At 42.1% G+C, this 12,637-nt stretch overlaps 1 protein-coding gene across 9 annotated transcripts in view; it reads right to left on the bottom strand.

The window, feature by feature from the left end:
• The window catches only part of parp6b (poly (ADP-ribose) polymerase family, member 6b), a 121,785-nt gene extending 120,847 nt beyond the window's left edge, over positions 1–938 (bottom strand). For 4 of the 9 annotated variants that reach the window (XR_013573802.1, XR_013573801.1, XR_013573803.1 and 1 more), the window contains exon 1: positions 789–938. The gene's annotated coding sequence lies outside the window, so the exon portion shown is untranslated. Of the gene's footprint in view, positions 1–784 lie in introns of all 9 variants that reach the window. The other 5 variants (XM_078532243.1, XM_078532245.1, XM_078532247.1 and 2 more) reach the window with 4 other exon arrangements.
• Positions 939–12,637: the final 11,699 nt, after the last annotated feature.

Raw genomic sequence — 12,637 nt, 5'->3', positions numbered from 1 at the left:
TCAGGAGTCTGTGCCAATTTCCATCCTTCTCTCGTTTCAGATTCTTTTTTTACATTGCAATTAATAATTGACTCAAACAAAATGCTTTTAAACCATTACAATGACATTTCATTAGCATAATATAGCCATCACACAGGGTTAAAAATTTGGGCTGAGAGTCCAACAGACAAAAATCAAACAAAAATAATTGCAGAGGAAATTATAAGTGCCAATATGTTGTGGCAACAATGGACCTGCTCGGTTAACTAAATCAATCCATGGGCAAGATCCATTAAAGAAGCACAACATTCCCTTTTCCCCTTATTGAATCTAATTATCTCGCTTAGAAAATTTGACTTCACACCCGTGCCATTTTAATAATAATTTAAAACTAAGTGCAAGGCCGGATTGGCCGATTACTCTTCCCAAATTATTCTCCATCCCACCGGTAGCGGACAGGCCCAGAAGCTTCCCAGTCGGATGAAGAAAGGGAATGCAAGTGTTGAGAGGGATGAGATCCACACATCACTTCAGAGCTGAGTATAACTGGTGGACTAACAATGATAGTGCCTTAATTTAACCAAACCCTTGAAAAATACCACTCTACCCCATGCAAGCACTAAAAAAAAAATCAATTGTTTTAATGGTCAGGATTAGCAGGTATTGGATTCCAAAGAGAAGGGCTGGGTGGGGGAGCATTTTACTTGGAACAGTCTGGTAGGTGGGTTTAATACTGTTCAACAACAGTGCCTGTTGTCATTTTATGATTACATCTCCCACTGCCATGAGAAGTAACAATATGTACTCACTGTAGCTGACGATGTTGTTTTCCCTTCCCAGGGAGCTGGTTGTGTCACTGTGACAGGAGAGATGCAGGGAAGAGAGAGAAGAACCGAGAGACAAGGCAGGGATGAATCTTAAGCTCCGTGTTCTCCCAGCTTTTGTATTTAGCTGTATTCTGAGCTGCACTGTTAGCTTCAGGCATGCTCTGTGCTGAGCAAATCACATGACTGTGAGCTGAGTGACCTACCAAACCCGAACCATATAAAGAGAGCGGTAAGGCAACAATGAGGGAGGGGATGTGATTTTTTCTCCCCCATGGTGTTCGATGCTGAGTACAGCTCCCTCAAATTATTTGTGTCCCACTCTGCTTTGTACCCAATGTGCAGTCTCTGTAAGGCTGCTTTTTTTAAACAGCTCTGGTAGGTCATTAAAAATAAAAGCTTGTTTTAAAATTATTTCAGGTATAAATGTGTCATATGCAGCATTTAACAGTGGGATAAGAGAAAACGTGTGGAAGCCGTAAAGTGTTATCACCTTCAGGAATTCCTAATGCTCATAAAGTGGTCCTTTGTTCTTTGCCTGTGCCTGAAGCACTTTATATTGTTGCCTGTGCATTTTAACTTAACAGTATTATTCACTTAAAGCACAAGCCACCAAACTCTGGTTAAAATACTTCTGAGGTTTCTTGCATCACCAGAAAACTTACATCATTCTCCTTGATTTCATATTTACAAGAAGATTTTGTAATTTCAAAGAGAATCTATTTTACATCTGTAGCCTCTGCCCTATCTCTCCATGCTTCAACCTTTCGTCCTCTCTCTCTGTTTAAAACTACAGTCATCTCTGGATTGTTCTCTCTAGTTTCTCTGATGTGGCTCTGTGAGTATCACCCTCACCTCTGAGTTAGAGGGTTATGGGTTCATGTCCCACTCCAGAGGCTTGTAATATACCATCTAGGCTGACAATCCAGTGCGGTACTGAGGGAATGTGGCGCTGTTGATTGAGATGTTAAACCAGCCCTCTCAGGTAAACAGGAGAGTTCACCCTGGTATCCCTCTTCCAACATTAGCAAAAGTATTAGTATCTGGTAACTCATTGTTGTTGCTGTGTGAAAACTGCACTTCAGATATTGTCACAGTGACTACAGGCTGAATTTTCACAGAGTTAGGGAGACTCCATAGACCTTTAAAAATGGCAGCTAAGACCACATTCTGGCACTCCCAGCATCCCCAATATTCATCAGCACAGGATAAGGATGTGGGCCAGTGTGAGTCACGAGCTCACACCCGGCCCTCCCAAACTGGCTGGCTCCATTGTGCAGATAGGTATCTCCTCGTCCTCTGCTATTTTCGTGGAGTCAGCCAGCTTTTCAATGAGTCATGGTTCACAGCGCCTCAGAGGTGTCGTGAACTGTAGTCTGGATGAGGAACCTTTTGAAAGGCAAGTTCAAAGGGTCTTACCCATGTCCCCATACCAACGTATGCCCTTCCACCCACCTCAATGGCCCCTCATATCCTCCATGCCAACCTATGGCACTTCAATGCCCATTCATCCAGTATAGACTCTATATACACCCTATAGTAACAATTTCATCTGTGGAAAAGCTCTGAAAAACAGTAATTCATTCATAACGTTCTTACAAAAAAACTTCTTTTACTACAGCCCTATAAAAGTGTCAATCTACCAGACCTTTAAAGTATCCATAGCAGAAACTGAAAGCAGTTGACACCGCTTTATCTTGTGTAAATAAACATTGAACAATTGCGGTATAGATCAAAGAGAGAAAGCTGTCAATCAATCAATGTTTTCCCTTGGCCACAGCTGTTTCAACACTCTAATGGATGTCTATGCTCTCACCCAAAAATGCACAATGAAATTGAAAATCCCACCTCCTGAGGCGGGCACACCAAGCCGCGAGATTTCCCAACTCCCGCTACCTGCCTCCAGGATAAAAATCCAGCTCTACTCTTCAAATGTGCTTAATTGGCTATAAAACGCTTCAGGGCTGTCCCGAGGTTGCGAAGGGTTCTATATAAATATAGGACTGAAGAATTGTAGAGCTCCTTACCTCTCTCACTGTGCACTACTTCTTCCAATATACTGACTTTCCAAAAAAAAAACTTGATGTCGCCTGAATGACAATTGCTTTCATCTTCTCCCCCTCTATCTTCAAAGTCGTTGGTATTTTGCACCATACAATTTAATTTTCAACTACATTTCTCAATGTCTGTCTTTACCGATACTATATTATGTCAATACATAACACATATTAAGCTTTGTCGCAGATGCAGGGTAAAGAACATCTTTTTTAAAGTTACTTAATGGTGGCATTCCTGACCTGGAGCTGGAAATGACTTGCAATTTATAATTTGCCAGGCTTTCCTGACTAAACGACTGTTAAGTACTGAATAACCTGAATTTATGTTTCCTCAATTAACTTTTGGGATTCGTTGCCTTCAAGGGATGGCTTCACCTAAACAAAATAATATATTAAAAATGGGATGTCACTAAGCATGGATAACTTTTTCCGGGCGTCATATTATATTGGACATGAATGCAGTTTTAAATGGCTGTTACTCCAGAGTTGGTACCTAAACCTGGCATTCCAGTCAGCAAAGTTTCCCTGGTCCACTCCTTAGCACATTTCCCTTGGAGAGGAATTGGATAAGAGCGGAGGCCAAACCAATTTTTGGTTGACCCTTCATTGGGCCCACAGGAGAGTGCAAGCAAAAGACATGCAAGTGTAAGAGATTAGCTGGTAGGCATCAGCTTCATGTCTGCCCCAAAGCCCAAATGCATAGTAATGTCATCCCATTCAAATTCTCTACATGTTTATAACAGCAATTGCAGAATACAATTAGCTAAATATACAGATTGGGCCCCTTTTCTCTAGAAAAGAGAAGACTGAGGGGTTATATGACAGAGGTCTTTAAGGTTATAAATGGGTTTGATAGGATAAACATAGAGAAGGTAGTTCTAACTCCAGACAAGGTCATAAATAAGGGCTGTCAATATAAGACGGTCACTAATAAATCCAATAGCGAATTCAGGGGAAACATCTTTACCTGAGGGAATGGTTAGAATGAGGAACTTGCAACGACAAGGTATTACTGAGGTGAATAGTATTGATGTATTTGATGGGAGGCTGGATAAGCAAGGAATAGAAGGATATCGTGATGGGATTAGATGAAGAAGGTTGGGAGGAGGCTTGTGTGGAGCATAAACACCAGCATGGAGTTGTTGGGCTGAATGGCCTGTAACTGTGATGTAAATTCATTGCAATGAAAGAAATAACAGATAGTAGATACTCCACATGAATGCATTCAAAATACAGGATAGAATACAAGCTGATCTATCATAATTACGTTTTCAAAAATATCTTTACAATGTTATACAATCATCATTCAGTTATCAGACCAATGGCAAGTGAGATTTTGCAGTCATGTTATTCCCATGTACCATAGTACTCATCTCATTGGGCAATGGTTACCATGGAAATGGTCACTGTCGTGTCCCAGTATGTTATGAACTTTGCATCAATACTTTTAAAAATTGGACACACACAAACTATTAAAATGGCCACTGCAAATCATGTGGCCTTTGTCGTTTTGAACTTCAAATAGTCCCAAGTCTCAAGTGAATACCTAATTAAATATGGACATTCACAGCCATTCGGGGAATTCACACATCTCTTTGTTTAAAGATGGATCAATACTAAAGGACTATAGAATTTCAGCCGACCTGACTCTTTGTTTTACCCTGGACAAAAGGGAACATTGAAACTCAATGTATTCAGGTCAGATGTGATTGGATCTGATCAACCTTCCATTGTATTATGATGGTTTCCCTCATCCACACCAGACTGGGTGAATCTCAAGTTGTCAAACAACAACACAGGATCATTGGAATCAACGTACACACTTTTGTTTGGAAAAAGGACCTTGAACATGTGGAAATCACATGATAAGGGAACCATTTTATTGTCTGCTTTTAAATCAGCAAGAAGCTGTTGCAGACAGAGAGTTCTACCAAAGGCCAACTAACAAGCTGCAAGTGGGGGAGGCTGTGGCATGGTGGTATTTTCACTGGGATGGTAGTTTAGAGACACCCAGGGTAATGTTCTAGGGACCCAGGTTCAAATCCCACCATGGCAGGTGGTGAAATTTGAATTCAACAAAAATCTGGAAGTCTCATAATAACCACAAAACCATTGCTGATTGTTGTTAAAAACCCATCTGGTTCACTAATGTCCTTTAGGGAAGGAAATCTGCTGCCCTGCCCTGACCTGGTCTGGCTAACATGTGACTCCAGACCCACAGCAATGTGGTTGACTATTAAATGCCCTCTGAAAAAGGCAATTAGGGATGGGCAATAAATGCTGGCCTAATCCACATCCCACGTCACAATGCCCACATCCCATGAACAAATAAAAAAAAGTCAGCAAGCAAAGTAATTAACAGCAATACCTTGAAAGTGGGATACCTTACCCAAGAGAAGGATTCTCCAACCTGTTCCAGTTAAAGTTTGCCTGAGAGCCAATCCCCAAGGAATTTGACTCCAAGAAACCTCACAGCCGGCTGAGAATCCCTCACTTTACAAAACCTTCACATCAACTGCATCGAAGAAACTGCAGAGCTTCCATGAAAAGCACTGAGATAATTACAAGCTGTGACAGCTAACCTGCACGTGTGTGAGGCAAGTGAGTGAAATGTTGCGTTAAATTCGGGGCAAGTGTGTGATAATAAATAACCTTTTTTATTTTAGAACTTACAAACAGCTTGCTGCTGGAAATATTTCATTAGGACGCTCGCTCTGAGGGTAAGAAAACATTCAGTTCTTACATGAAAACACGGGCAGTATAAGGAAACACATGGGGCAGGATTTCAGCTCAGTGTGCGGGAGCCTGACACGTGCACTCCCACGGGCGGGGTGAGGTTTCCAGCAGTGATTAAACAACAATAAGAAATTTTAAAGCTCATATTTCACACGTCCCTGTTCATGTGACAGAGTCACATGTGAGGACATGTTTTCCTTATTTTTAAAATCTTTATTTCTCATGTTAAAAATCTCTGCCTCCACAGGGCTTTCACTGAGCGCACCCCACGTATGCGCACACTTCAGTTCTCACACTCCTCCCACCCCCACCCCGGCTATGCTGAGATTATCAGTGGGCGTTTCACTCTGACTGGCCATTAATTGGTCAGCCAGCATGAAATCGTGGTTGGGGCCTGCTCCCGGGTTTTGCAGCCTGCTCCCGGGCCCACCCACCATTCCCGCCCGACGAGGGGAAAATCCGCCCATAAATTCTGTCCGTGACAGTCACATAATTGCTAGAATCAACTTGCTGAATCCTGTCCCTCATTTTACTTGCCTTTATTGCCTTTGATCGCAAATGGTGTGCATCAAACTCAAAGCAACAAAGTTTGTCGCTTGATGCAATTGATGCTATTGTTAAATAATGGCACATCTCAAATGGGTGAGTGATCATTATTACCTACACTGCTGAGTGTGGGCAGAGGTAATGTTTTTGCCCTTTAGTTAGTTCAGCTGTAAACAATATATGTCAATAACTAATGGACAGATTTCAACAAAACCTGGTACATAGATAGGGCCAAATGATTAGTTTTTGACGAAGATGTGAATCCGGATCCAGGTCCCGGAATTTTTTTAAAGGATCCATTAACATTGGGAGATAGAGAAAGATGACTATTTTAATAATATTGTGGTTGTTTTGTTTCAAAAGTTGTTGATTATTTTAGAATGTTGTGGATTGTCTCAGCTGCTGTGATGGAATTTATCACAGCTGTCAAAATGTTTTGCAGAGTTTTCAGAGCAGGTTGTTGGATGTTGGTTGGCCCAGAACCTCCTCAGTGAGATGTAAGCTTTTAATAAAAATATTTCTTTTTTCTCTTTTGTAGTTACAGAGCATCAACCAGGCAGGGAAAAGCTCAAGAAAGATCTGTGTAATTGTAATAACGTTGAGTTAACACAGCGGAGGTATGCGTTCCACTGAGTACCCTCTACTTTCTATTGTTATGCCCTCGTCACTTGTTGGCCAATGAGATTGATTAAAATTTTTCAAAAGGTGTGGAAAAATCTCATGGCAACTTGACCAATAAGATTGCTCAACGAGTGCACACTAATTTTGCTGAATGCAGAATTTCCTGAGTAATTAATTGAGGATTATGTTTTAAAGTATGTCCCATAATAACATCACAAAGCCAGCTTGCTGTGTGAATGGCATCACAAGTTAATGGCAGACTATGTTGACAGAATTGCTGATGACAAGAACTGTTAGCACAACAAATAGGTCCCAACAGTGAGCAAAACACCCGCATTAGTTGATGTATGTACTGCGAATGATAAAATAGCAGAGATCTTGGAGTTCACAATTTATGATATCATCTGAATGCAACTAGACTAGATTCAAATTAAACCAGTGTTGTGCACTTTACTAAGATATCAATGTTAGTCTCTTTCAAATTATGTCAACATTTTTTGTGCAGAAATGCTTTTGTTGTCTTTAGAAGGAGAATTTAACATATATTTCAGTTAACTACCTCCTCTAGGCATTTCCAGCCTGAATGTAATACACACATGCAACAGAACCTTTTAACACCTAATGTGAACAAATGTGTCGTTCACTCAATGAAGAGACGAGAATGTCAATGTCTGCCCTTGTAGTTAATCCTTTAATTTCTTTTTCACTGTTTTTATAACGTTTTTAAAATGACCTTTCTCACTGAGCCAGTGATTCCTGGATAGACTGTATAATGAGCTGCCCTGCACCTCTCGCTGTCTGGCTGCAGACACTGGGAGAGCGGTGCCCACAAGACACATTCTCCCACGTTCATTTTGCCCTTTTCTGCCACTGACCATGACACTCATAGAGATTGGAGGTCAATTTGGCCATTGGAGCTCCAGTATTCCTTGCAGGCTGAAATCAGAGGAATGGAAAACTAACAGGGTGTGCAGTAAGCAGCCAATGCACTGCCTTCCATTTTACACTTTCAGTGAAGCTGAATCTCCATTTGCTGAACTGAGCTCCAAACACTTTCTTTTAATCTGTTCGTAAAATTTCCTGAAGGGGGACTTGAACCCATGACCTTTTGACCCAGAGGCGAGAACGCTGTGCGCTGAGACATGCCTAATTGTCAAAGCAAGAAGCAGGTCATAAAAGCAGGGCTAAGCCACACGGAAAGCATGCTGGATCGGAAGAGAGTCTGCAGCATGTCGAACTCGCTGATCTCTGCCAGGATTTCAGTGCAGATGCTACAACAGGCCTCCGTGTCTCTGAGCAAGGGAAAGGAAATATCAGCAGGAGTTCACACTCCTAATTGTTTACCAGTGACTCCTGCTGGAAAGTGCATGTGTGTGGAAGTCAGGTGAGGACTTGGCTGTGCTGTTGCCAACAGTTAAGCTGCCTGCCAGTTCTCACTGTCCGCATCTGAATAATTGGACACAATTAGGCTAAGTGCTGGAGAATGGCCAGCAAGACTCAGTGGCTTCCAGTCACGGAGACAAAGGAAGAAAATTAGAGGGGAAGAAAAGAAAATGAAAGGACAATTTCTAAGGTCCTATTCAGGCTTAATTGCACAGCTACCAGCAGAGAACCTACTGCACTGCTAATAGAAATATCAGATATAAAATTGCAGCCCAGCATGTGATGTGAGTCACTTTTCAGGAAGATAGTGGTAATGTCACTGGACAAGTAATCCAGGCGCCCAGGTTAATGCTCTGAGGACACAGATTCAAATATCACCAGGGAAGCGGAGGGAATTTAAATTCAATTAATAAAACTCTGGAATGGGAATTTAGTCTCAGTAACAGTGATCAAGAAACTATTATCAATTGGCGTAAAAATTGAAGTGTTTTGTCATTTCTTAACAATTAAGAAAACACACACAGCTATCTGCTTCTGAACTCCAACTTCCTGTGAAAAACAGAAGGTTCCTTTATCCCTTCTTCTCCACCTGAGGGCAATACATCTGGGACTTAGCACACCCGACTGCCAGGTTTTATATAGCAATTCTTAGTAACTAAAATGTCCTTTTACAAAAAAAAGCATAAACATTAAACACAAACATCACATCTCCTCCCTTTTTAACCAGGAACAAATTGGTCAGGCGGTTTGCAGATTCACTTTGGTCTAGAGAGAAGTATTGGCTTAAGTACCTCTTTGCTTAGAATTGGAAGGTTCTGCTGTTCCACTTGTTTCTGTTCAGGTTCAACAGCTGTGGTTACAGACGCTACAGGTTTGTCAGTTGAATCAAGTTGGGTTTCACCGACTGGAACAAATGTTTCCCAGAAATCTTCCACTGTGACTGGAGATCCCTGGAAATTTGGTTCCTTGGATTTGGCTTCTCTAATCTGGTCAGTGTGTCTCTTCCAGATCCCACAGGAAGATTCAACATCATAGGTCAGTGTCCTCGAGGCTTGATGATTCTTCCCAGGAGCCATTTTGGTGTTTCACAGTAATTTTGGACCCAAACAGACTGATCCAGATTAAACTCACGAGCTGGTTTACTTGTGTCATGTGACCTTCTCTGATCAAGTTGCCTTAAACCAATTTTTCCTTTCAAATCCATGAACAGCAAATCCATTCTGGTACGCAGTCGCCTTCCAAACATCAGCTCAGCAGGAGATACACCTGTTGTTGAATGTAGAGCGTTACGATACATCAAAAAGTTCTTCAGCTTCACCTTCCAATCTGTTTGCGTCCTCCGCCTCAATATGGCCATTTTGAATGTCTGGACAAAGCGCTCCATTTCACCATTTGAGGATGGGTGGTAAGGAGAGATGAGAATCTGCTTGATCCCATTGTTTTTCAGGGATGTTTGAAATTCACATGATATGAACTGTGTACCATTGTCAGACACAATCTGCTCCGGCAATCCAAAAGTAGTGAACACATTCCGGAGAGCATCAATGGTCTTTGCTGAAGTAGTCAACTTCATGGGAATAACATGAGGCCACTTTGTGCGGGAATCCACCACAATCAGGAATGTATGTCCGAGAAATGGTCAGGCAAAGTCCACATGAAGTCCCTGCTGTGGGTGGTCAGGTCAAGCCCACGGGTGTAATGGGGCAGGTGCAGGAGAAGACTTCATTTCATGGCATGGAAGGCAATCGCTGACCATGCCCTCGATGTCTGTATCCAGGTGTGGCCACCATACATGTGGATGAGCCAATGCTTTCATTTTGACGATTCCCATGTGACTGAGGTGAAGTTCTTCTAACACTCGTGTTTGGAATTTTGGAGGAATAACTACTCTGATTTCCCATAACAAACAATCATCTTGCAGAGTCAGCTCAAACCTACACATGTAGTAAGATTTAAGCTCAGTAATCACTTCTTGAGGTACACACCAATCCTTCTGTATGTACAGGTAAACTTTGGAGAGCACAGCATCCCTCTGCGTTTACAGTTGAATTTGATTTGTTTTAACAGGTAACATGTCTCTCTGGTTCACATTGGAAGCAGTGACTTCACATCGGGTTGTGGAGCTGTGGTGTAACAGAAGTCTGGAAACTGCGCCCGCATTTCTCTGATTCTCAGTGGAGTGAAATGTAATTTTGTACTGGTAAGCAGATAAGATCAGTGCCCACCTTTGTAGGCGGCAGCAGCAAATATCAGGGTTTGTGACTTCAGGCTAAGCAACCAGGTCAAAGGTTTGTGGTCTGTAATTAACGTGAATTTACGCCCATAACAATACTGGTGGAACTTCTTGACTCCATTGATTAGTCCAAGAGCTTCCTTCTCAATTTGGGTATAATTTTGTTCTGCCTTGGACAATGTGCGTGAGGTGTATGCAATGGGCCTTTCACTGCCATCAGGAAACGTGTGGGAGATGACAGCTACAACACCATATCCAGGTGCATCATAAGCCAGGCTGACAGATAACTTTTCATTGAAATGTGCCAGGACTTTAGCAGAAGTGAGCTCTTGCTTGAGTTCCTTGAAACTTTCCTGACAGGCTTGTGACCAATCCCATTTTGCATTCCACTTCAGCAGGTTATTCAGTGGTGCTGCCTTAGTAGCCAAACTGGAAATGGACTTGCCGCAGTAATTCACCAGTCCCAAAAACGATCGAAGCTCCTTAACACTTCTGGGCTGTGGCGCATTCACCACTGCCTCCACCTTTCTGGGTGAGGTTGAGAGGCCAGTTTCATCGATCACATGTCCCAGGTACTCCACTGAGGGCTTCAGGAATGAGCATTTGGATTTCTTACAGCGGATGCTGTATTTTTCCAGTCTACGCAGGACCCTGCCTAGGTTCTCTAAATGAGTTGGGAGGTTTTCCCCGGTGATGAGCTTGTCGCCTGGAAGCAGATTACACCAGGGAGGCCCTCAGGTGTCCATGACCTGCTGGAATCAGGCTGGTGATGACATGATTCCAAATGGCAGTTGTTTGTATTGATATAGACCTGTGTGTGTGCTGATGGTTGTACACTTCCTAGAATCTTCACTCAGCTGCATTTGCATTTGGTAGGTCAAACTTTGTGAATAATTCACCTCCATTCAGAAAAATGAACAGATTCTCAATTTTCGGTAGTGGGTACTGATGCACTTCCAGGAAAGCATTATGGTGATTTTATAGTCACCACATATTCTGATAGACCCATCATCCTTCACTACTGGGGTCATTGGAGCTGCCCACTCTGCAAAATCAACTTTCTCACTTATCTGAAAGTTTTCAAGTTGTCCCAGTTCCTGCTCGATTTTCGGTCACATTGAATATGGAACTGACCGTGGTTTGAAGAACCTCGGAGAAGCTTCGGTCCTCACAGCAAGTTTGGCTCCATTGTCTTTAATGACTCCAAGACCTTCTTTGAAGACATCAGTATGCTTGTCTAACAAGGACTGCAACATGGGGCTGCAAAGCATTTTATTTAATTTATTCCAATCCAGCCGAATTTCTTTTAGCCACTTCCTGCCCATGGACGATCCCCTTTCACAATAAGTGGCAACTTTGCTACCTGATCTCCATATTTAGCTTGAACGGACATTTTTCCAAGTATATTCACAGGCTCACCCCAGTGTAGGTGCTAAACTGGAGGAGGGTTTTCTCCTATGGGCATTTCTTGAAAATTTTCTCCCATGTCTTCTCTGAAGCAATAGAAACAGATACTCCAGTGTCAACCTCCATTTCAACCATTTTACCTTTTAAGGCAATGCCAACTTTTAGTCCTTCGTCTAGTTACAGATCAGACTGAATGAATACAATTGCCCTTCCTCATTGTCACTGTTAGTTTCATTTTCTGTCTCGTCTGGACTCATATTACTTCTGTATTTTGTTTCCAGGTAGTGCCTATTTTTAAACAGCCTGTTTATTTTCGAGCGTGACTTGTCTGTGTGCTCCTCATGATGCCCTTTTTGTGGTGGAACTGCTTTACTGTGATCAGCCTTTGATCCACATGCACGCTGTATGTGTCCTTTTTTTCCACAGTATAGACAATCAGCGGTTTTCTACTTCAATTCAGGACTTAGCACACCCTATCGCCAGGTTTTATATAACAATTCTTTTTAACTAAAATGTCCTTTTTCAAAAAAAGCATAAACATTAAACACAAACATCACAAAAATCCATCTGGTTCACTAATGTCCTTTAGGGAAGGAAATCTGCCATCTTTACTGGGTCTGGCCTACATGTAACCTGTTATGTTCTACTACAGGGGTCGCTTTGCTTGCGAACTGGTTGCAGGCTTATCTGTCGGCAGGTGAGTCATTACAATATACTGAATCTATGGAATTCATTGCCACAGAAGGCTTTGGATGCCAGGTCATTGAGTGTATTTAAGACCGAGATAGATAGGTTCTTGATTGGTAAAGGTTACGGGGAGAAGGCGGGAGAATGGGGTTGAGAAACTTATC

Source organism: Cetorhinus maximus, chromosome 30, assembly GCF_964194155.1.
Source record: "Cetorhinus maximus chromosome 30, sCetMax3.hap1.1, whole genome shotgun sequence".
NCBI lineage: Eukaryota > Metazoa > Chordata > Chondrichthyes > Lamniformes > Cetorhinidae > Cetorhinus > Cetorhinus maximus.
Note: the sequence above shows the minus strand (reverse complement) of the source record. Positions and strands in the feature narration are given on the sequence as shown.